Raw genomic sequence first — 21170 nt, 5'->3', positions numbered from 1 at the left:
TTGCCATTACTTTTTTTGAGACGGAGTCTCCCTCTGTTGCCCAGGCCGGAGTGCAATGGCGCGATCTCGGCTTACTGCAAGCTCCGCCTCCCGGGTTCACGCCATTCTCCTGCCTCAGCCTCCCGAGTAGCTGGGACTACAGGCGCCCAGCAACACGCCTGGCTAATTTTTTGTATTTTTAGTAGAGACAGGGTTTCACCATGTTAGCCAGGATGGTCTCGATCTCCTGACCTCGTGATCCGCCCGTCTCAGCCTCCCAAAGTGCTGGGATTACAGGCGTGAGCCACCGTGCCCGGCCGCCATTACTTTCAATGGTAAAAACCCCGATTACTTTTGCACCAACCTAATACAGTTTTTTTATTTATTGGCTAATTGTTCCGTCCCAGTCCAAAGAACTCTGATGAACTTCAATCCTGTTGAGTTTACTTATTCCTTTGTTTATTCATCTGTTTATTCTACATCCAAGTTTGTGCTATGTGCCGGGACAGTGGCGGATCTTGAACCAGACGTAGTCCCTGTTCACGAGGAGCACTCTAGAGGGTTACTAGGGTTTGGTTTGTCCCTACCAAAACTCATGTTGAAATTTGATCCCCAGCGTGACAGTATGGGAGGTGGGGTCTGATGAAAGGTGTTTGGGCCATGGGGTCGGATCCCTCTTGGGTGGCTTGGTGCCATTCCCAAGGTAGTGAGTGAGTTCTTGCTATGATGATACTGGATTAGTTCTCACAAAAATGGATTCGTTCCCATGAGAGTGGGTTCTTATAAAGCCAGGACACCCCTGGGGTTTTGTCTCTTTGTGTGTGTACTCTTCCCCTATGTCTTCTTCACCATGTTAGCATGCAGCACAAAAGCTCTCACCAAAAAGCAGAGCTATGCCCTTGAACTTCACAGTCTATAAAACTATAAGCTAAATAAACTTCTTTTCTTTATGAATTACCCAGTCTCTGATATTCTGAGACCATGGTATTGTTAGAGCAACACAAAATGGACTAAGACAAGGAGAATGCAGAGTGATTAATGTTCCAGTTTGGAATCCATACTTGTCTGACTTCAGAACTGGGGCCCAAATCTGCCATGCTGTACTGAGACACTTAATGAGCTTTATTAAAGTCCAGTCACACACCCTGCTTCATCTCCTAGTAGACTTCTAGGAAGGGCTTTCTGGTATGTACCCAAAACTAGTCACCTAGTTTAGATTTGGGCAAGAAATGGCACTAGGGACGTCAGTGTATGTATCCGATTTCTGGCCAAAGTTTCTACCTCAAGTACGTTGCTGCTTTCTGCCCTGCAGAGCAAGACCATGAATAACAAAATGCTTAAGCAGCCCTCCTATTTCTTTAGTTTCTAGACCAAATTCTCTCTCTGAGCAATTAGCCCCTTGCTTGCTTTCTCCTTAATCTCAGCCTGGCTGGCCCTCTGTGGCCCCCCATCTGAGATCCCACCAAGTACAGGGTAAATCCAACCTATGTTTTCATTCCAGATTCAGCACCCCGCCTTATCCCTTGTGACTAGTTTTGGGTACATACCAGAGAGCCTTCCTAGAAGTCTACTAGGAGATGGAGCAGGGTGTGTGACTGGACTTTAATAAAGCTCATTAAGTGTCTCAGTACAGCATGGCAGATTTGGGCCCCAGTTCTGAAGTCAGACAAGTATGGATTCCAACCTGGAACATGCTCCCATGAATTGTAGGGTTTTAGGGAGGATATTGAACTTTACTGAGCCCTAGTTTCCTCTTCTGTAATATGGGAATAACAATAGTTTTAGCACCAGGGATCTTGTGAGGATTAAATAAATTCATATTGGTCAAAGGCTTAGCTTAGTGTGTGATATTTGATAAGCTCTCAACCAATATATCACCGTTAAAGCAGGTGCTCTCCAAAACTGCTTCACTTTGGAATAAACTGTCCCAAGTTCACTGAGGGCTTGAACTTTTAGCAGGGAAGGCAGTTCTCAGGGATTCAGACCTTTTTCTACAGGAAGAGAGAAAACTGAGACAGAAAAAGAGAACTGAACAACAGAAGAGAATTGGAGATATACATATGCTCCCCAAAGACACACCAGGCTTTGCCCTCTATCCAACTAATCAAATTTGAACATTATATCATTTTTGTTTTAGATTTTCTTTGAAAAAAGTTAGAGATATAGTTGAAGTTTATTGTGTATTCTCCTCCAATTCCTCTCCTTCTCCAAGCATTACTGTTGTCCTAAACTTGGTATTATTTCCACACATGTTTTTCTACTATCATAAGTATATGTAAAATTCAAAACAATATAGTTTCACATAAAGAATATGTAGCATTGTTTTAAACCTTATATAAATAGCATTTATAACTGAACTGTTAGTTGCCTACTCAATATTTTCTTTTCTTGCTTACAGAACTTGCAATTTATTCTGATCAACAATTTGTCCAGCTAAAGTACTACATCTGCCCCCTCTTCTTGTGGCTGTAGGGGCACAGCAAAGGTCACTGGGCTAACCTCCTTAAAGGGACTCCGCTAACAGGTATATCTTTTGCGTTGCTTCCCCGTTTCTTTCCTCTTCCTATGTGGAACATGACTGAGGTGGATGTAGCTCCAATAGTCCTTTGGTTCATGACACCACCTTGATGATGGAAACCAGAGCTAAGGATGATGGAACAGAAAAAACGGGGTTCCGCAGGACCTTGGTGCCTCCATATCAGCCTTGGACTACCTACCTCTAGATTTGTTTTACATCACAAAGAAACCTCTACCTCGTTTAAGCCACTTATAACTGTTGTTTTTGTAGTTGTTAAATGTGGCTGAACCTAACCCTAGAAAATGGAGACTCCTATGTATCGTCTTCCCAGTGGAACTTTTTGCTCAACTTTACATTTTGTTTCCTAGCGTTCTGTTTGTTTTATGAGGCAAGTATAGTGTTAAAGCACCAATTCTGGAGTAGATGGGCTGGTTGACAGCCCAACTCTGCCACCGACAGCTATGAGACCTTTAAATACTTAAACTTCTCTGCTTCTTACTTTCTTCATCTGTAAAACGGGGATGCTAATAGTACCCCCATCACAGGGTTGTTATGAGAGTTATATGAATTAATATTGACATGCAAAGTGCTTATAGTAGTACTTACAGCAAAATAATAGTTAACCCTTAATAAGACATTATTATATGCTATGTATTCATGAGATATAGTACAATTTTAACTGCCATAAGATATTGTATTTTATAAATATGTTACAATTTTTTTATTCTACTCTTTGATGGACATTTAAGTTGTTTCCATTTTTGACATTTACTGAATGATGATGTAATTAATATTTCTGAAGATCTCCTTGTGCACGTGTGCAAATTGCTTCAAGGTATGTATATAGATGTGAAAATGCTAGGTCTAAGAACATGTGCACTTTCAACACGGCTTAATAAAGCTAAATTCTGGCCGGGTATGGTGGCTCACGCCTGTAATCCCAGCACTTTGGGAGGCCCAGGAGAGTGGATCACGAGGTCAGGAGTTCAAGACCAGCCTGGCCAAGATGGTGAAACCCCATCTCAACTAAAACTACAAAAATTAGCCAGGCATGGTGGCAGGCACCTATAATCCTAGCTACTCAGGAGGCTGAGTCAGAGAATTGCTTGAACCCAGGAGGCAGAGGTTGCAGTGAGCCGAAACCACACCACTGCACTCCAGCCTGGGCCACAGAGTGAGACACTGTCTCAAAAATAAATAAATAAATAAATAAATAAATAAATAAATAAATAAATAAAGCAAGCTAAATTCTTCTCAAAATGGTCACAAAAAATTGTTTATGAAAGTATCCATTGCATCTCATCTTTGCCAAATCTCAACTTTAATTAGACTTCTCATTTTTCACCAGTCTGATGATGGTATAGCAAGGTAATTTCATTGCTGTTTTAATTTACATGTCCCTGATTACTAGTTAAGCTGAAAAGAACTGTATGATTTGGAGATATTTGGATTTCTTTTCTGTGAATAACCTGTTCGTGTCATTTTTTATTTTTCTATTGAGTTATCTTTTCCTTTTCAAATCTGTGTATCTAATAATGTTACAAACATCTCCTCCCAATCTGTGGTTTACCTTTGCATGTTGTTTAGGGCACAGAAAGTTTAATGTAGTGAGATTTATCAGTTTTTCATTATTGATACCTGTGCCCTAAGAGTTTCCTCCCTACCTCAAGACCATAAGGATATGCTCTTGTATTTTGTTTTAATCCTCACCCTATCCCTCAATGAGGCAGGTCTTTAATGCACTTAGAATTTATTTTTTGTGTTGAAGTAGAAACAAGTTTTTGTTGTCATTGGTATATGAGTTATTGATGGTCTCAACACTATTTTCCAAGGGGTCTGTCTGTCTGTACTGATTTGCAAGGCCATATCTGTCACATAACTAGCTCGCATATCTACACAGGTCTGTTGCCTGGCTCTCCGGTGTGTATCATTTGTCTGCTTGCTATCATGGTGCCAATATACACTGTCTGAATCTCAGTCTCTAAGGGGTCTTTAATCCATGAGATAATTCAAGAACCTTGCATTGTTGTCATTGTGCAGATAAATCAGAGTCAGGATGGATTTTTCCCTAGACAGACAGCTCTTCCATCATGACGTAGGACAAGTCTCAGTGCCACAGGAACATAGCAGAAGGGCAGAATAGATTTAACTCAAACTTGCCTTTTACTTCTCTTCTCAATTTATACCCTGTGATATTACAGATTCCAAACCTGTACATGCCTTCTGCCACCATCAGAGGCTTCTCTACATGATTCTGTACTCAACAGAGCCCCACCCCACACTGCTGGACAGCAAAGCCATTTGTCTTACTAATGGTCCAAAGGAAAGGAAAGCTGCCTAGATGTCATATCTACAGCCTGGACAATTAAGAAGCACTTGTGATAGAGAACATTATATTGGAGATGTAAAAAGTCACCAAATCCTCACGTGTACAACTCTAAAAAGATTGAGAAAATTGAAATTAATTATCCACTCACTAGATGGGGTGTTATCTCATTGGCTGTCTCATGAAATGACAGAATAAAGTTATTAGAGATTGGAAGGGGGCGGGGGTTGAGGATAGCTACCTGCACGTGTTAATTTGCTTTTATCTCAATTTCATATATCAGAATAATAAGCCAAAATACCCTCAGAAAGAATGCTAGTTTTGTTTTAAAAATCAGACAACAAAACGTCAACGACACCCTAAAAATGTTGCGGTGGTTGTCAACCTCCCTGGACACCAGGGAACGTCAGTGGATCTGCCTCAGTGGCCTCAATCAGACGGGCATATAAAAAGCAATGCCCAGTGGTTTTTCTAAACATCCATGGTCTCTTGCCAACAATTGAGGTTTAATGAAGAGGGGAAAATTAGACCTCAGAGACTAAGTCTTCTGAAGGTGGATATTTCCTGGAGGCATGTGCAACTCCCAACCCCCATCAGGCATTCCAGCCAGGGGACAGCACTCTATCATTCTTCTTCAAGCTTGTAGTGTCTGATTGATTTATCGATGTGCTGCTTCTCCGAGTCTCCACGGGCATTTTGCCATTCAAGCCACAGGAGTACTTAAATGCCAAAGCCTGTGTCTCTACTTTCTTCCCAATTCTTTTTTGTCTCTTCTCTTTCTTCTCCTGTTTCTGCTTCTGTGGGTTTGTGCTCTTGTCGTAGGAGATTCTTAGTCATTTTGACTTTATAGATTCTCTTCCACTCATCTGATATTAATAGGCTTTTCTTTAAGAAAAAAACAGATTAACAACTGTGGTCTATTATTCTTCAGAAAGATGTACTTGGATTTGTGTGCCCCTATTCAGAACATAACATGCGCATATTACAATTTAAAAAAAGTATGTGATATTGTCTCATGGCTGTAGAAAGTCTGTATCGAGAAATTTATTGGCTTGCAATTTAATGAGTTTTATAATAACCAGAGAGTCCCTTCAGCATCTCAAATGGAGCAAGAAAGTTGTGATTGGCTGTCATGAAGAGCCCAGGGTTCCTACTTTAAAAAGCCAGATCACTGTCCAGCAATACCAGCTCAGGGGGTCCTAGATTTGGGGGATCCCACTGTAGTGGAAGAGTCAGAAGAAGTGTGACTCACGTTAGAAAGTTGCTCAGTATTGTTTCAGATGAGAATAAAGAGGGCTGGGCACGGTGGCTCATGCCTGTAATCCCTGCACTGTGGGAGGCTGAGGCGGGCAGATCACCTGAGGTCAGGAGTTTGAGACCAGCCTGGCCAACATAGTGAAACCCCATCTCTACTAAAAATACAAAAATTAGCAAGGCGTGGCAGTCGCCTGTAATCCCAGCTACTAGGGAGGCTGAGGTGGGAGAATTGCTTGAACCTGGGGGGCGGAGATTGCAGTGAGCTGACTCAGAGCCACTGCACTCCAGCCTGGGCGACAAAGCGAGACTCTGTCATAAATAAATAAATATAAAATAAAATAAAGAAATATTAAAACAAACCAACAGTCCACAAATCTTTGACCCATTGAGTCTTTTGGTGCCCTGAGGCCTATGTGTCACTATGACACTAAGGCCAGTCTCTACTTTTCTCTAATTTGAAATGCTTTCTAATTTAAGAAGTGAAAAAATCACCCAGGTGAAATCTGAATAGTCTGTTGTTTAGTTCATTGTCCTGTATCGATATTAATTTCTTAGTTTTTGACCATTGTATCTTGGCTATGTGAGATTAGGAGAATCTCAGGTAAAGGAACTCTCTGTATTATCTTTGCAATTTTTCTGTAAACCTGAAATTACTTCAAAATAATAAAGGTTATTTTTAAACAAACTAACCAGGGCAATCACAGATGACTCAGGCTACGGAGGTAAACCTAAGTGGAATTCTGGCTCACATTGAGTTAGAAAAATCAAGAGCCAAGGTGTCTGGGATGCACAGTGGGGACCTCATTTTAACTCTACTACTGACTATTCTTGCAACCTTAAGCCACTTAACGTCTCTTCATTTTTATTGTTTATTATTACAAATTACATCCATATTAATTATATAATAACACAGGCAAGCCTCGTTTCATTGCTCTTCACTTCATTGAACTTCCTTTATTGCACTTCACAGATACTGTGTTTTTTACAAATTGAAGGTTTGCAGCAACCCTGCATCAAGCAAGAACACCACCACGATTTTTCCAACAGCATGTGCTGGCTTTGTGTCTCTGGGTAACATTCTGGGTATTCTCACAATATTTTAAACCTTGTCATTTATTACACCTGGTATAGTGGTTTGTGATCAGTGATCTTTGATGTTACTATTGTAATCATTTTGGGGCACCGCCAACCACACTCATGTAAGGTGGCAAACTTAATCTCTAAATGTGTGTGTCCTGACTACTCTACCATCCAGCTGTTCCCCCATCTCTCTCCCTCTTCATGGGCCTCCCTATTCCCTGAGACATAGAAACATTGAAAGTAGGCCAGTAAATAACCCTACAATGGCCTCTAAGTGTTCAAGTAAAAGGAAGAGTTGAATGTCCCTCACTTTAAATCAAAAGCTAGAAAATGATTCACCTTCGTGAGGAATGCATGTTGAAAGCCAAGACAGGCTGAAATCTAGGCCTCTTGCACCAAATAGTTGACCAAGTTGTGAATGCAAAGAAAAAGTTCTTGAAGAAAATTAAAAGTGCTATTCCAGTGAATACACAAATGGTAAGAAAGCAAAACAGCCTTATTGCTGATATGAAGAAAGTTTTATAGAGCTGGATAGAAGGTCTAACCAGCCACAACACTCCCTTAAGCCAAAGCCTAATCCAGAGCAAGCCCCTAACTTTCTTCAATTTTATAAAGACTGAGAGAGGTGAGAAAGCTGCAGAAGAAAAGTTGGGGTTGGGCATGGTGGCTCACACCTGTAATCCCAAAGTGTTGGCAGATTGTAATCCCAATTGTAATCACACTTGTAATCCCAAGGTGGGCAGATTGCTTTAGCCCAGGAGTTCAAGACCAGCCTGAGCAAAATGGTGAGACCCCCATCTCTACAAAAAAAATACAAAAGAAAATAGCCAGGCATGGCGGCCTGCACCTGTAGTCCCAGCAACTTGGGATGCTGAGGTAGGAGGATTGCTTGAGCCTGAGATGTTGAGGCCACAATAAGCTGAGATGGTACCAGTGTACTCCTGGACGTGCCTGGACAACAGAGCAAAACCCTGTCTTAGAAAACAAAGGATAAGGTTGGGCACTGTGGCTCACGCCTGTAATCCCAGCACTTTGGGAGTCCGAGGCTGGCAGATCACAAGGTCAGGAGATCGAGACCATCCTGGCTAACATGGTGAAACCCCGTCTCTACTAAAAACACAAAAAATTAGCTGGATGTGGTGGTGGGCACCTGTAGTCCCAGCTACTTGGGAGGCTGAGGCAGGAGAATGGCGTGAACCCAGAAGGTGGAACTTTCAGTGAGCTGAGATCATGCCACTGCACTCCAACCTGGGTGACAGAGCAAGACTGTCTCAAAAAAAAAAAAAAAAAGATGAAAGAAGTGTTGGAAGCTAGCAGAGATTATTTCATAAGGTTTAAGGGAAAACAACCACCTCCATAATATAATACTGCGAGACTGCAAGGTGACGCAGCAAGTGCTGATGTAGAAGCTGTGGCAAGTTATCAAAAGATCTAGCTAAGGTAATTGGTAAAAGTGGCTGCGCTAAACAATGATTTTTAGTGTAGATGAGTTTTTAATGTAGACAAACAACCTTATATTGGAAGAAGATGCCATCTATGACTTTCATAGCTGGAGAGAACTCAATGCCTGGCTTCAAAATATCAAAGAACAGGCTGACTCTCCAGTTAGAGAATAATGCAGCTAGTGACTCTAACTTGAAGCCAATGCTCATTTACCATTCCTAAAATCCTAGGGTCTTTAAAATTATGCTAAATCTACTCTGCTTGTGTTCTGTAAATTAGGACAACAAAGCCTAGAGGATAGCACATCTGTTTATGGCATGGTTTACTGAATATTTTAGGCCTGCTGTTGAGACCTACTACTCAGAAAAAGAAAATAAAAAATTTTTTTCAAAAGATTACTATTTGGCCTGGCACAGTGTTTCATGCCTATAATCCCAACTTTTTGGGAGGCTGAGGCAGAAGGATCACTTGAGGTCAGGAGTTCAAGATCAGCCTAGGCAACATAGGCAACTGTCTCTACGAACAAAAAAAAAAAAAAAAAAAAAAAATAGCCACGCATGGTAGTTCACATCTGTAGTCCCAGTTACTAAAGAGGCTGAGGTGAGAGGATTGCCCAGGAGTTTAAGACTGCAGTGAGCTGTGATCATGGCACTGAACTCCAGTCTGGGTGACAAAGCAAGATCCTGTCTCTCAACAACAATAACAAAGGTTACTACTCCTTAACACTGCCCTTGGTGACCTAAGAGCTCTGATGAACATGTACAAGGAGATTAATGTTGTTTTCATGAGTGCTAACATAACATTCATTCTGTAGTTTATGGATGAAGGAGTAATCTCAACTTTCAAGTCTTATTACTTAAGAAATACATTTCATAAGGCTGCAGTCACCACCCCCCTTATCAGTTAACAGCCATAACATCAAGACAAGCCAGGCGCGGTGACTCACACCTGTAATCCCAGCACTATGGGAGGCCAAGGCTGATGGATCACCTGAGGTCAGGCGTTCAAGACCAACCTGGCCAACATGGTGAAACCTCATTTTTACTAAAAATTCAAAAATTACCTGGGTGTGGTGGCGGGTGCCTGTAGCCCCAGCTACCCAGAAGGCTGAGGCAGGAAAATGGCTTGAATCCAGGAGGCGGAGGTTGCAGTGAGCCAAGATCGCACCATGCACTCCAGCCTGAGTGACAAGAGTGAGACTCCATCTAAAAAAAAAAAAAAACAAATATCATCAAGACAAAACTCTCCAACAGCAAAAAGATTGTGACTCTTTTTATAAGCTCAGATGATGGCTGACATTTATTAGCAATAAAGTATTTTTTAATTAAGCTATGTATTTTTTAGACATAATGCTATTGCACACAATAGACTACAGTATAATATAAACATATCTTTTCTATGCAGTGGGGAACTAAAAAATGTATGTGACTCACTTCATTGCAACATTCACTTTATTGTCGTATTCTGGAACCAAACCCACAGTCTCCAAGTTACGCCTATATGTAATTATATACATTATAAATTATTATAAATATTTCAGAAGAAAGGGCAATCAGATTCATCTCTAATATATGGAAAATTGAATAATTACCCACAGTCACATCCTACAAACCACAATTTCATCACATATGAAAATCCAGTATGAACAAATTTGCTTCTGCAGATCTTCTAGTTGACCCAGACAGTTTCAGTTCCAGTATATATTCAGTTCTAGCATATGCAAATATCAAGTCATTTTTAAGAAAAGAGGAAACTAAAGGGTTAGGTAAGAATAAAAATGGTATATAGAAAATAGAGATGGCATAAACTACTATTAAAAGATAAAGAATATTGAAAGCAGGTGAATTGTGTTCTTAGAAGTGTACCTTGGTTCTGTTGGGAAAGCCTTTCCTGAGACAGAGCATCCTGTTACAAGTATCTTGGCCAGAAATTCTCCTGAACAGAGTTAAGAACTTGTAATCTTGTGTAATGGGAAAGGAGTTTCAAAACACTTCCCCAATAATTCACCAATCTCAAAAATTCAGTTTTTCATAATTCCCTCAGATCAAAGGAGACAAAAGTCAAAAGCCCTGAGTCATAAAATCAAAATAATTTTTGTTTAATATTTCATAACAGATGTTAGCTACAAACAAAATTAATTTCAAGTTTCTTGTGTCAGGAGAGGCAAGCATTAAAAAGTTCTGAGGAGGAGATCCCAAGTGAAATTGCATTATACACATTGTTAATTACATGAATAAGTGTCATTTATATTGACGTTATTTCGCATGCTACCTTGGTTGTTTTGCTTAAAATGTTTTTTGTTAAACTCCCAAAATTTGGTCCAAAAACAGGGAACTTCTATTATGATTTCTCAAGTTCCTTAACCACAGTTACTTCTAACTGGAGATTTTGAGGAATTTAATGCCTACGGCTGAAAAGAACCATTACAATACAAGCCCAATTTACCTCATAGGATTATTTGGGGAATAAAATTAGATAATAGAAATAAGTTTCTTTGAAATATTTTTAAATAATTTTAAATTACAAATTATTGTTTTTTGTTTATCAAATAAGTGAAGTATTTCTTAGTGTCTGTCAGTCATTGTACCTACGAAGGATGTGTAAAGTGATGACTGTCCTCACAAGGCAATAGGGTAGAGGGGTAAGTGCTCCCAGGAGCACTGGGGGATAGAGTGGCAACTGACTTCATAAAGTACTGGGGTAGAGGGGTTACTGTTCCCAGGAGGCACTGAGGTAGAGTAGTGACTGCTCCCAAGAGGCCCTCGGGAGAGGGGTGATTGCTCCCAGGAGGCATTGGAATAGAATGATGACTGCTCCCAGGAGGCACTGGGGCAGAGGGGTAACTGCTCCCAGGAGGCATTAGAATAAAAGGGTTACTGCTCCCAGGAGGCACTGGGGCAGAGGGGTGACTGTTCCCAGAAGGCATTGGGTAGAGGTGTGACTATTCCCAGGAGGCACTGGGATAGATGAGTAACTGCTCCCAGGAGACATTAGGAGGGGGTGACTACTTCCAGCAGGCACTGTAGAGGGTAGAGTAGTGACTGCTCTCAGGCAGCTCTAGGGTAGAAGGGTGATTGCCTTGTAGAATCCCTCAATCCAGACTTGTACAGAGGTTCACTACCCAGAACTAAGGGCTAAAATGGGATAAGGAAGAGTACTGTGGAGCACACACATAGCCCCTCAATCATAAATTAGCTAGGCTTTTTGAGCATGGGAAGTGGGTTACAGCATGCTGGTAATGATGGTGTGTCAGTGGGAGAGAAAGATGGACACACAATAATTTCCTTATGACTAGAATGTGAAAGAGAGGATAACAAAAGACAGGGCTGGGAAGAAAGTCTGCGTCTAGTTTATGAGGGGAAGGAGTTGTAAATTATGTTTAAGTTTTGTTCCTTGTGCTGTCTGAGGGAAACTAAAATCAGAGAGGATTTTAAGCAAGGAGATGGCATGAATCGATCTAGAGTTTGGCGAAGTATTTCTGATTTCACTGTGGAAAAGAGACTAGAGGGGGCAAAACTGGCAGCAGAGGGACAAATCACGAGGCCAAGTAAGCACAGCTAGAGATGAGAGTGGCCTGGATGGGTGTGTGGCAATGGGTCCAGAGGAGAGTGAAGCAAACAGACACACATGTAATGGCTTACAACCAACAGGACTTGATAATTGATTGGATATGAGAGGTGAGAGAGGAATCAAAGTCTTGGGCAACTGAAAGCGTAGGGTTGCCATTCCATGAGAGAGGTAATAGGGGGCAAGTGCAGATGTAGGGGTAAAGATACTGAGGCTGTTTGGAGGCAAACTGAGATTGACGTTCTCAGGAGACATCCAAGGGGCAATGTTCAATAGACAGTTGGATCTTTCTTGAAATTCCTCCCTACTTTGGGACTAGAAGTTTGAAACACGGAGACCTTTTGAGAACTCTGTTATTATTAATCTAATAAAAGAGGAAAAATAATAAAGTTGAGAGGGTTCTGCTATTTTTTGGAAGTGTGAGAATGTCCAGCCCAAAGCACGTATGAAAAAGTAACTCAGACAAAACAGAGGAATGAAAAGTTCTCCATTTCTGAAAAAAGAAGCAGCTACTTAGCAATTATGTGCTGTGAGATCACTTACCTTTCATGGAGAGTCCAGGCTGCCGTTTGGGGAAGAAATAGTCTGCCCTCTGGAAATGTCCCTTAACATGGTCATGCATCCCCCGGACTTGACATAAGTCAAGGTGAGAATTAAACTTGAGATGAAAGTGCTAGAGATGTATATGGGCCTTAAGGATTACTTAGTCCAATTCTCCCATTTTACAGAGGAAGAAACTAGGGCCCAGGGAGAATGACTTGCCCATGGCCACACAGCTGGTTAGTGGGATATAGAAGCCAGATATCTTGGCTTGTCTTACCTTGTCCTTTAACGCTTCGATGAAATCACTTGAATCCCCAACCCAGATCCTAAGGAACATCCAGCCACTTCCCCCACAACTTCTAAAATTCCTCTGGGACTTACGTTTTTCCCAGTCATCCCTGGTTCTGATTTCCAGAATTTTCTGTATTTCTCATTCTCCACTCTTTCCTGTGGCTTTTCTTTAATCATTTCCCTTTGGCCTGAAACCAAAGAAGGGGACAGCCCCTTCTTCATGACTTCTAGACCCCCAATCAAATGATATCTTTCCTAGTTGACAATTCTATTTTGCGAAGTTTCACTAACAATTTTAAAGTAACATGGAAGGACATTATATTATATTATAATATTTTACGTATTTCTAAGTGAATATTGACTTTTTAAAAAATCTCTCTGCCCTTTTCTGCCAACACAGACACCAAACCTGCTACCATCTTATCTCTATTTCTCATGCTTTTGCCAGCTAATTTGCCCTCCCTTTCCCTCCCCCTTTTCCTTTTCTCCTTAATTCTTGTCCCTTTGCCTTTTACCCCAAATGCTGATTAAAAGTATATTCCTTCCCTAGGAAAACTCTGAAGGCAGCCACTGTCATATCAGTTTTTCTCACTCCATTTCACAAATCTGTTGCCACATTCTCTGTGCTAAGCCAGATGCCTAGTCCATTAAGGAAGCTGCTCCAAAATTTCCCAGGTCTTGCTCCACGCCTGCCCCCACCTCAGTTCTTCCGGGGTGTACTAATTGGTATGTAACTCACAGACCATGCATATGTTTGAAGTGAACTGAGCCAGTCAATGTGTACTATTGTCTTTTAATTGCTTTCAGCTTCATGAACTTTGAACAACTTTTATCACCTCTCAGCTCAGCACTGATTCATCCAGCTTCTGTGAGGGATTTATTTACTTTTAGTTAGATCCAACTTAATTATTTTGTCAGTAAAACATACCAAAAGAATCTATAAAACAATTTTTAAGTGAAATCACATTTCTGCCTAGAGGGATGTTAAAAATGAAATTATGCATCTCATTTTACCTGTCTCTCACAAAGGAAATATTGCCTGCACTGTCTTTTTATTTCCCAAGATATTTTGCCTTTCATTAGGAAGATACCTGGGAGATCAGGCTTAGAATAAAGGGAAGAAAATGGGAAAAGGTAGTTCGAGTTTTCAAGGGAGAACACATAGGTGAGCATAAAAGGCAGTGTCTCTCCGGATTTGCTATTTGGTAACCCCTACATTAGAATGACCTGGGAGCTGGTGAAGAGTGCAGATTTTCCACCCCCATCCCCAGAACTTCTGATTCAGGGGGTCTGACATGGGGATGAGAAGTGAAGCTTCTCATTTGCCTATTCTTGTGCTTTCTGGATTCATGCCTGCCTCTGGCTACTCAACTCTCTAATTCACTAATTGGCTATTTCTACTTCCCCAAGATACTTGCCTTGTCCTTCTCAGTCAACTGTGTTTTCTTACATCTCTAACAACTTCTGGTCCTTACTGTCTGCCATTCGTTCAATTTCCCATTGGTAGCCTATTCAGTACCTTTCCATGTATATATATATCTCATCTCCCAACCATTTTATTATGTCAGGGACTCTGCATCACTGATTTTCCTCTCTGCACTTCACCTTGTACCCTGCTTTCAGTTCTGGGCTCCCTTTACAATACCAATGTGTCCAAATGTCTTTAGCACACCAGCGTGTGAAAGATCTCTTCTGTCATCAAAGAATTTATAACTTCTGCCTGACAGTAGCTATAATTCTGTTATTAATTAATTGAGAAAATATGTAATTGCAAATCCTACCATAAAATTAATAATGCCTTTGAATAAAATTATAATATATTAATCTCAACAGTATCTGCTACACTTAAAAATAGTGGCTTGGCCAGGCGCAGTGGTTAAGAAGAAAATGGATTTGAAAAATATTTAAAGGGCAAAAATGGATAAAACTTAAAAGTAGATTGGCTGTAGTAAATGAAAGAGAGGTCAAAGGTTACTCTTAAGTCATTAAGGTAAACAGAGATGCTATTCACGGAAATGGGTACTACGGGAACTAAAGTGAATTTTGGAGAGAATCCAAGAGTTTTAGAATTGTTAAAGTTGAAATACCTAGAAAACAAGTAGAAATGGCACATAAGCAGTAGGATATTATGATGTAAAGTTCGAGAGAGAAATCCGAGCTCCAAATACACCAAATTGGAGACTAGCTTGCAAGATAATATGTGATACTCTAAACTCTAATGAACTTGGCAGGTGATGAAGTGTAATGTGGCAGACGAGAAATATTTTCTTGTCTGTTAAAAAAATATTCATCTTTGGAAATCTGTTGGAGTAAAGCTCTTATGAGTTGGGGAGCTAGGAGAAAACCAATCAGGGGTTAAAAGCTTTAGTTGACTCAAGGACTAGTGGTGAGGGTTGAGTGTGGCATGCTGAAGATGCTTGAGTTATGGAACAGACTCTCCTTCCATCTTTCCTTTCCCACAAAGGCCCATTCTATAGGATTACATTTGTCATGTATTTTAATTATCTTCTACAGAATTGCATCCTTTCATTAATTTTATTTTAGGTGGTTGCTATTTCTTTCTCACTCTCTCTTTTCCACTAGTCCCCACTTTTACCAACCAAAGACAACAATCCCCACCCCACCCCACCCCACCCTGCATACATTTCTTCTTAATGTTTCTTTCTCTCTAGAGGAAGTCAGCTTCTGGCATCCTAATTATAGGACATGTTTTGTAGCCTGTGAATAAGGCACAATCACAGCTCTTGTTCTTCCCATTGGGAAGGACAGAGCACTTTTTTGTGCTCGTAAGAACTGATTCCATACAAGCAGCTATATGTAGATGCCTGTAGCTGAGTACAATGCAAATGGGAATGCTAAAGTTCAGCCTTCCCCAAGTCTTCTAGCCTATCCAAACTCCACTGCAGAATAAGGTCTCCGCTTAGACTATTCCTTTCCCACGAAGGCCTCACTGAATTTTCCTGGGCAGGTCCACACTACAAAACTTATGGAGGGTCTTTCAAATGGCAATTTCTGTTTTCTGGCATATTTGTCTGCAACTAGATATCTTTTTTAAATCTAAAATGTCATCAATTTAATAATACTTTGTGAGTGTAAGTAAATAAACACTAACATAGCAATTGTGTGAAACAATCTAGTTTCAAAAATTTATTAAAATGTGGAAAAAGGACATTTTGTATTCTAATAAATATAGCTTTTACTGAAATGGATTAGGAAGAAATGACAAGTTCTACAGAGAAATCACTCTATTCCCCTTATCTTTGTTTCTTCCTCTGTAAACGGGTTTTGGTAAAATCAGTAAAAGACTAAGTGATGGTCATTCCTCAAGCAAATCCAATCAAAATAAGTAGAAAAAGCAAAATGGATAAGAAATTTATGATGAGATTGTTTTACTGCAAATCCTTCCTTGATCTACTACAATGCTTGGGGGCATGGATAGGAATCTGGCTCACTGAGTTTTTTTATTGAATTCAGGGTTGATGAAAAACCTCTTGTTTGTTGTTGTTATTGTTTTGACTTTGTGTTGAGGGGAAGAAACTTGCAAACCATGTTAGCAGCCTTTCCTGCATTAGTAGGTAAGCCACAAATAATGGAAATGACTGATCCTTTCTGGGTGAGTGGTGATGTTTCTGAACCTGGTTCCCAGAACAGCAAATAGAGACATAGAGGTGTAGGCCAATGTTGTCATAAGGGATCAAGAGTTTTTATTTTAATAAAAGTAGTTCCTGTCAGTGCCTATTAAAAAAACATATCAATACTGTCAAACCACTTCATTTTGGTATTAAGGTTTAGCTCAAAGCCAAAGTTAATATTGAAGCTTTTGGCCAGGCGTGGTGGCTCATGCCTGTAATCCCAGCACTTTGGGAGGCTGAGGTGGGTGGATCACCTGAGGTCAGGAGTTCAGGACCAGCCTGGCCAAAATGGGAAACCCTGTCTCTACAAAAAAATACAAAAAATTTGCCAGGCATGATGGCGGGTGCCTGTAATCCCAGCTACTCAGGAGGCTAAGGCAGGAGAATCACTTGAACCTGGGAGGCAGAGGTTGCAGTGAGCCAAGATCATGCCATTGCACTCCAGCCTGGGCGACAGAGTGAGACTCTATCTCAATAAAAAAAAAAAAAAATTGAAGCTTTTGAGAAGTGAGTTCACCTAAAGTAAAATATATTGCATTTAATAAAAATGCTATTTGGGTGTGGTAAAAATTGAGAAGATGATTCAAGTATGATTGTAATTTGTGAAAAACTGATATAATTATTGATTTGAAGATCTGCTAACTCCAGACTATTTCTTCTACAGTGGTTATTGTTTGTTAACTAGATATCTAATAGGAAATCTTTTCTTTTTTTTCCCTGTGATTTACGCATTTTGTCCTCAGGGTAGAGTGCTTTAAAAATTCCTGTAGTTAACTGAAGGCCAAACTTTTTAAAATTCTAATTCATTCTAGTATCAGGGTTTTATATTTATATTATTTTATCAATAATCTAAGTATAGATTAAACTTAATTTTATAGATTTTTCTCCCATAGTCCTAACCCACTGATATGCTTTTTAGAGAATTGGGCATGGAGGAAAAATAATTCTCTAGTAAAGACTTGTTACTGCTTTTTAGCCTACTTGGGTCTTCTATCCATTCTTGAAGTCAACATGTTTGCTGTAGCCACAGAAGACTTGCAACTATGGCTTTGTCTTCCTAGGATGCTTACTTACAGAAACACAGCATGCACACACACACACACACACACATATACACACAGTAGTACTCCATCCAGCCACCTCTCACTCATTCCCTGATCTCAGTTCAAGCCCCACCTCTTGGGAGACAAGGTGCCATCCCTCTGTAATGTGCTCACTGCACCCTGCTCTCTTTTGTGGTATTAAATAAAAATTACAGGAGGCCATTGTTTTGGACAAAGCTAGGCCCCAACAGACTAGACTAAAAATTAAAGTGGAGTCATTTTCACTAAACTAAAACTAAATTGTTATCAACCTTCAGAGAAATCAAGAGAGAGACATAATTTCCCAAATAGGTCAGTTTCAATTGGTATGAAAAGGAAGTTGCCCCTGCCTTTAATCCTTACAAAAAAAGTAACCTGATGTTACCCAGTCAGTTATTTTTCTATTGTTCTGTTTCCTGTTCCTCCCTTAAAAGGAAACTAATTTTGAAATGACGAATTCATTTTTGTTTTGTGTTTCTCCTTTCTTCAGCCCTTTCTATAAAGCCAATCTCCTCTGCTCAGCTCATTGGAACGCTGATTATATTTTATGAAATGAAGTGCTGCCCAATTTTAGAACCAAAAATAAAGTTAATTAAGATCTTTAAACCTGTTGTGATTTTGTCTTTTGACAGTGGCACTTTTCCTGGTTGGTGAATATATATTTATTTCTAAAAGTGTATGTTTAAAATCTCCCAGACACCTAATGTAAGCTCAGGCAGAAAGGGATGCATGGGTAGGTTTTACTCACCTGGTATATAAACGAGGATTCAATAAGTATTTGTTGATTGAATGAATGACTAGTTGATTTATCCCGTAACAGTGAAAATGGAACTTGCTAGAGATGGGGTTTATTTGGGCTCATTAAAATGAAACAGAAAGGAACTGGAGTCAATTGGAAATGTTAGCCAGGTAAGGTGGAGAAAGTCTGGAAGAGAGAAAAGGAATTCCTCAAAAAACTGAAGTTAGCCCAGCTTGTTAGGCTAAAGGTCCCCCATACAGGATTGTCTTCTTATCATCTAGAGGACATTGTACCTAGAAGAGAATAAGGCTGGTGCTTGAGAGGATTATCACTTCAAGCCTGAGGTGATCTGAGTATAAATTAGCAAAATTAGGTAATCCTCAAGTTATTTCTAGTGGGAGGTGCCATTTCAAAAATCTAGAATGAGACAAAGGCTTTACAACTGGAAGGAACTTAGGGAGTTCTTCAGGTGTGCCCCACCCTAAACGTTCTGCAAGCAGCAATAAACCACACCTCAGATAATGGGATTATGCAATCCCTCTTTGTTTCCTGTTCCACTCTCAGGAAGAAGTACTTTATTTGGAGGGGAGAGGGGCAGTGGGTCAAAGAGCTGCCTCTGCCCCCAGTGTCGGTCCCTCCAGCCCACCCTTATGTGCTTCGGCCAGAATGATGCTTGGAATCCGCACTCACAATGTGTCATTTCCCTGGCACTCTTCAGACTCTCTCTTGCCCTCAGCATAACAGCCTCAGCAGGCCATCTGACCCTGGGCTGTCTCTCCAGCCTCAGCTTCTGCCACTCTTTGTCTCCCGTTCCATGTACTCTACACCAGGAGTCCCCAGTCCCTGGGCCATGGGCCCATAGCAGTCCATGGCCTGTTGGGAACCATGCCGCACAGCAGGAGGTAAGTGGCAGGTGAGCATTGCCTGCTGTCAGATCAGTGGAGACATTAAATTCTCATAGGAACGCAATGCTATTGTGAATTGTGCATGCGTGGGATCTAGGTCACGCCCTCCTTATGAGAATCTAATGAATGCCTGATAATCTGAGGTGGAACAGTTTCATCCCAAAACTATCCCCCAACCACTGTCCATGGAAAAATTGTCTTCCATGAAACCAGTCCCTGGTGCCAAAAAGGTTGAAGACCACTGCTCTATGCAACACCTCAGGAACTTCTTCCTGTTTCTGGAACTCGTTCTTCTACCTGGAGCTCTCTTCCCCAACCTCTCTACCTAGCTAACTCCTACGTTTCTTCAGGTAACTTTAAATAAGTGTTCCTTTTCCCATGAGCCCTTCCCTGACTATACCACTGTGTGTGTGTGTGTGTGTGTGTGTGTGTGTGTGTGTGTGTGTGTGTGTGTGTGTGTGTGTGTGTGTGTGTGTGTTCTGACCCACGGAAACATCTTGCCCTTTACCTCTAAATACTTTGGGGTGGATTTCCTAAAACCAAGAGTGTTTTTATGTATAACCATAATATAATCATCAAAATCAGAAAATTTGAGATTGTTAAAATGCTATTACCTAACTGTAGTTTATATTCAGATTTTGCCCATTGTCCAATAATGCCCTTTATACCTATTTTATCTTCCTCTAGTATAGGATTCGACCAAGAATTATGCATTACGTTTAGTTTTTATTTTTAGTTTATTTTAATCATAAACAGTTATTTTGCCCCTTTTTTGACCATTTACACTTGAAAAACACAGGCCAGTTGTTTTATAGAATAGCCCCCCAATTTGAGGTTTTTTAGTGTTTCTACCAGAGAGGTAACTCATGTTCTCAATACATCATATCAGGAGGCAAAAGATGTCATTTTATCCCAATATTTGTGATACTATAGCCATAATAGGTCCAGCGCCCAATATGTGCAGCAAATCAATATGCCAAGATGTCAAGTTGCAGGAGAAAGAGATTGAATTGGAGGGCTGCCGAATAAAGAGATGGGAGGAAACCTCAAATCCATCTCCGTGAGGAGTTTGGGGCTAAAGTTTATAAGAGTTTTAGAACAGGCAGAAGTGTGAAGATTGTTGATTGGTCAAAGAGTGCAGGGTGAAATCATAGGACAGACAGATGAAGAAGCTGTCCTCATGCTGATTCTGTTCCTATGTGGGGTCTTCAGACTGGTTGGCGTCAGCTGTTTCACTGGACTTCAGAATCTGAAAAACATCTTCAGCAATTCTTAAACAAAAGCCTTATGATTCTAACATCAGAAACTCAATCTTAAACAAAACCCTTATGACTCTAATGTCAGAAATCCTATCTTTAGGAGCAATGGGGAAGCAAATGGTCAGAATCTAGTGACTTTCAGTTACAAGGAAGTAGGTCAAAGTGCAGCCTGATTAATGCTTAGTTATAACTCTATTTCTGTCCAGAATTCTTGTTAACCCTGTGAGGACAGCTTCAATACTTGCTTTGATCTCTGTCGTAAGGTGGTGTCTGCCACATTTCTCCACTAAAAAGTGATTCTTTTTATCATTATAATGAATAATATTGGGGGAGGATACTTTGAAACTATATAAATATTTAGTTCCTCATCAAACTTTCATTCACTAATTTGGCATCCAAGTTATATCTGCTTTACTTTTAAGGAAGCTCATCTTACATGGTTAAAAAAAGTAAAGACTATTCTTATGATAAATGGATTTTAATCCTACTCCACCGAAAATAACTACATTTCCCACATCAATCCAATCTCTTCATTTAAGAAGATCTTAC

The 21170-nt window shown here is 40.3% G+C and overlaps 1 protein-coding gene across 1 annotated transcript in view; it reads left to right on the top strand.

Annotated features, from left to right (window-relative positions):
- Positions 1-21170, top strand: part of ATP10B (ATPase phospholipid transporting 10B (putative)) — a 218112-nt gene that overhangs the window by 66233 nt on the left and 130709 nt on the right. The window contains exon 3 of the mRNA XM_055386545.2: positions 2378-2503. The gene's annotated coding sequence lies outside the window, so the exon portion shown is untranslated. The remainder of the gene's footprint in view (positions 1-2377; positions 2504-21170) is intronic.

This window comes from Gorilla gorilla, chromosome 4, assembly GCF_029281585.2.
Source record: "Gorilla gorilla gorilla isolate KB3781 chromosome 4, NHGRI_mGorGor1-v2.1_pri, whole genome shotgun sequence".
NCBI classification, from domain to species: domain Eukaryota; kingdom Metazoa; phylum Chordata; class Mammalia; order Primates; family Hominidae; genus Gorilla; species Gorilla gorilla.
The sequence above is the reverse complement of the archived record's forward strand: the minus strand, read 5'-3'. Positions and strand labels throughout refer to the sequence as shown.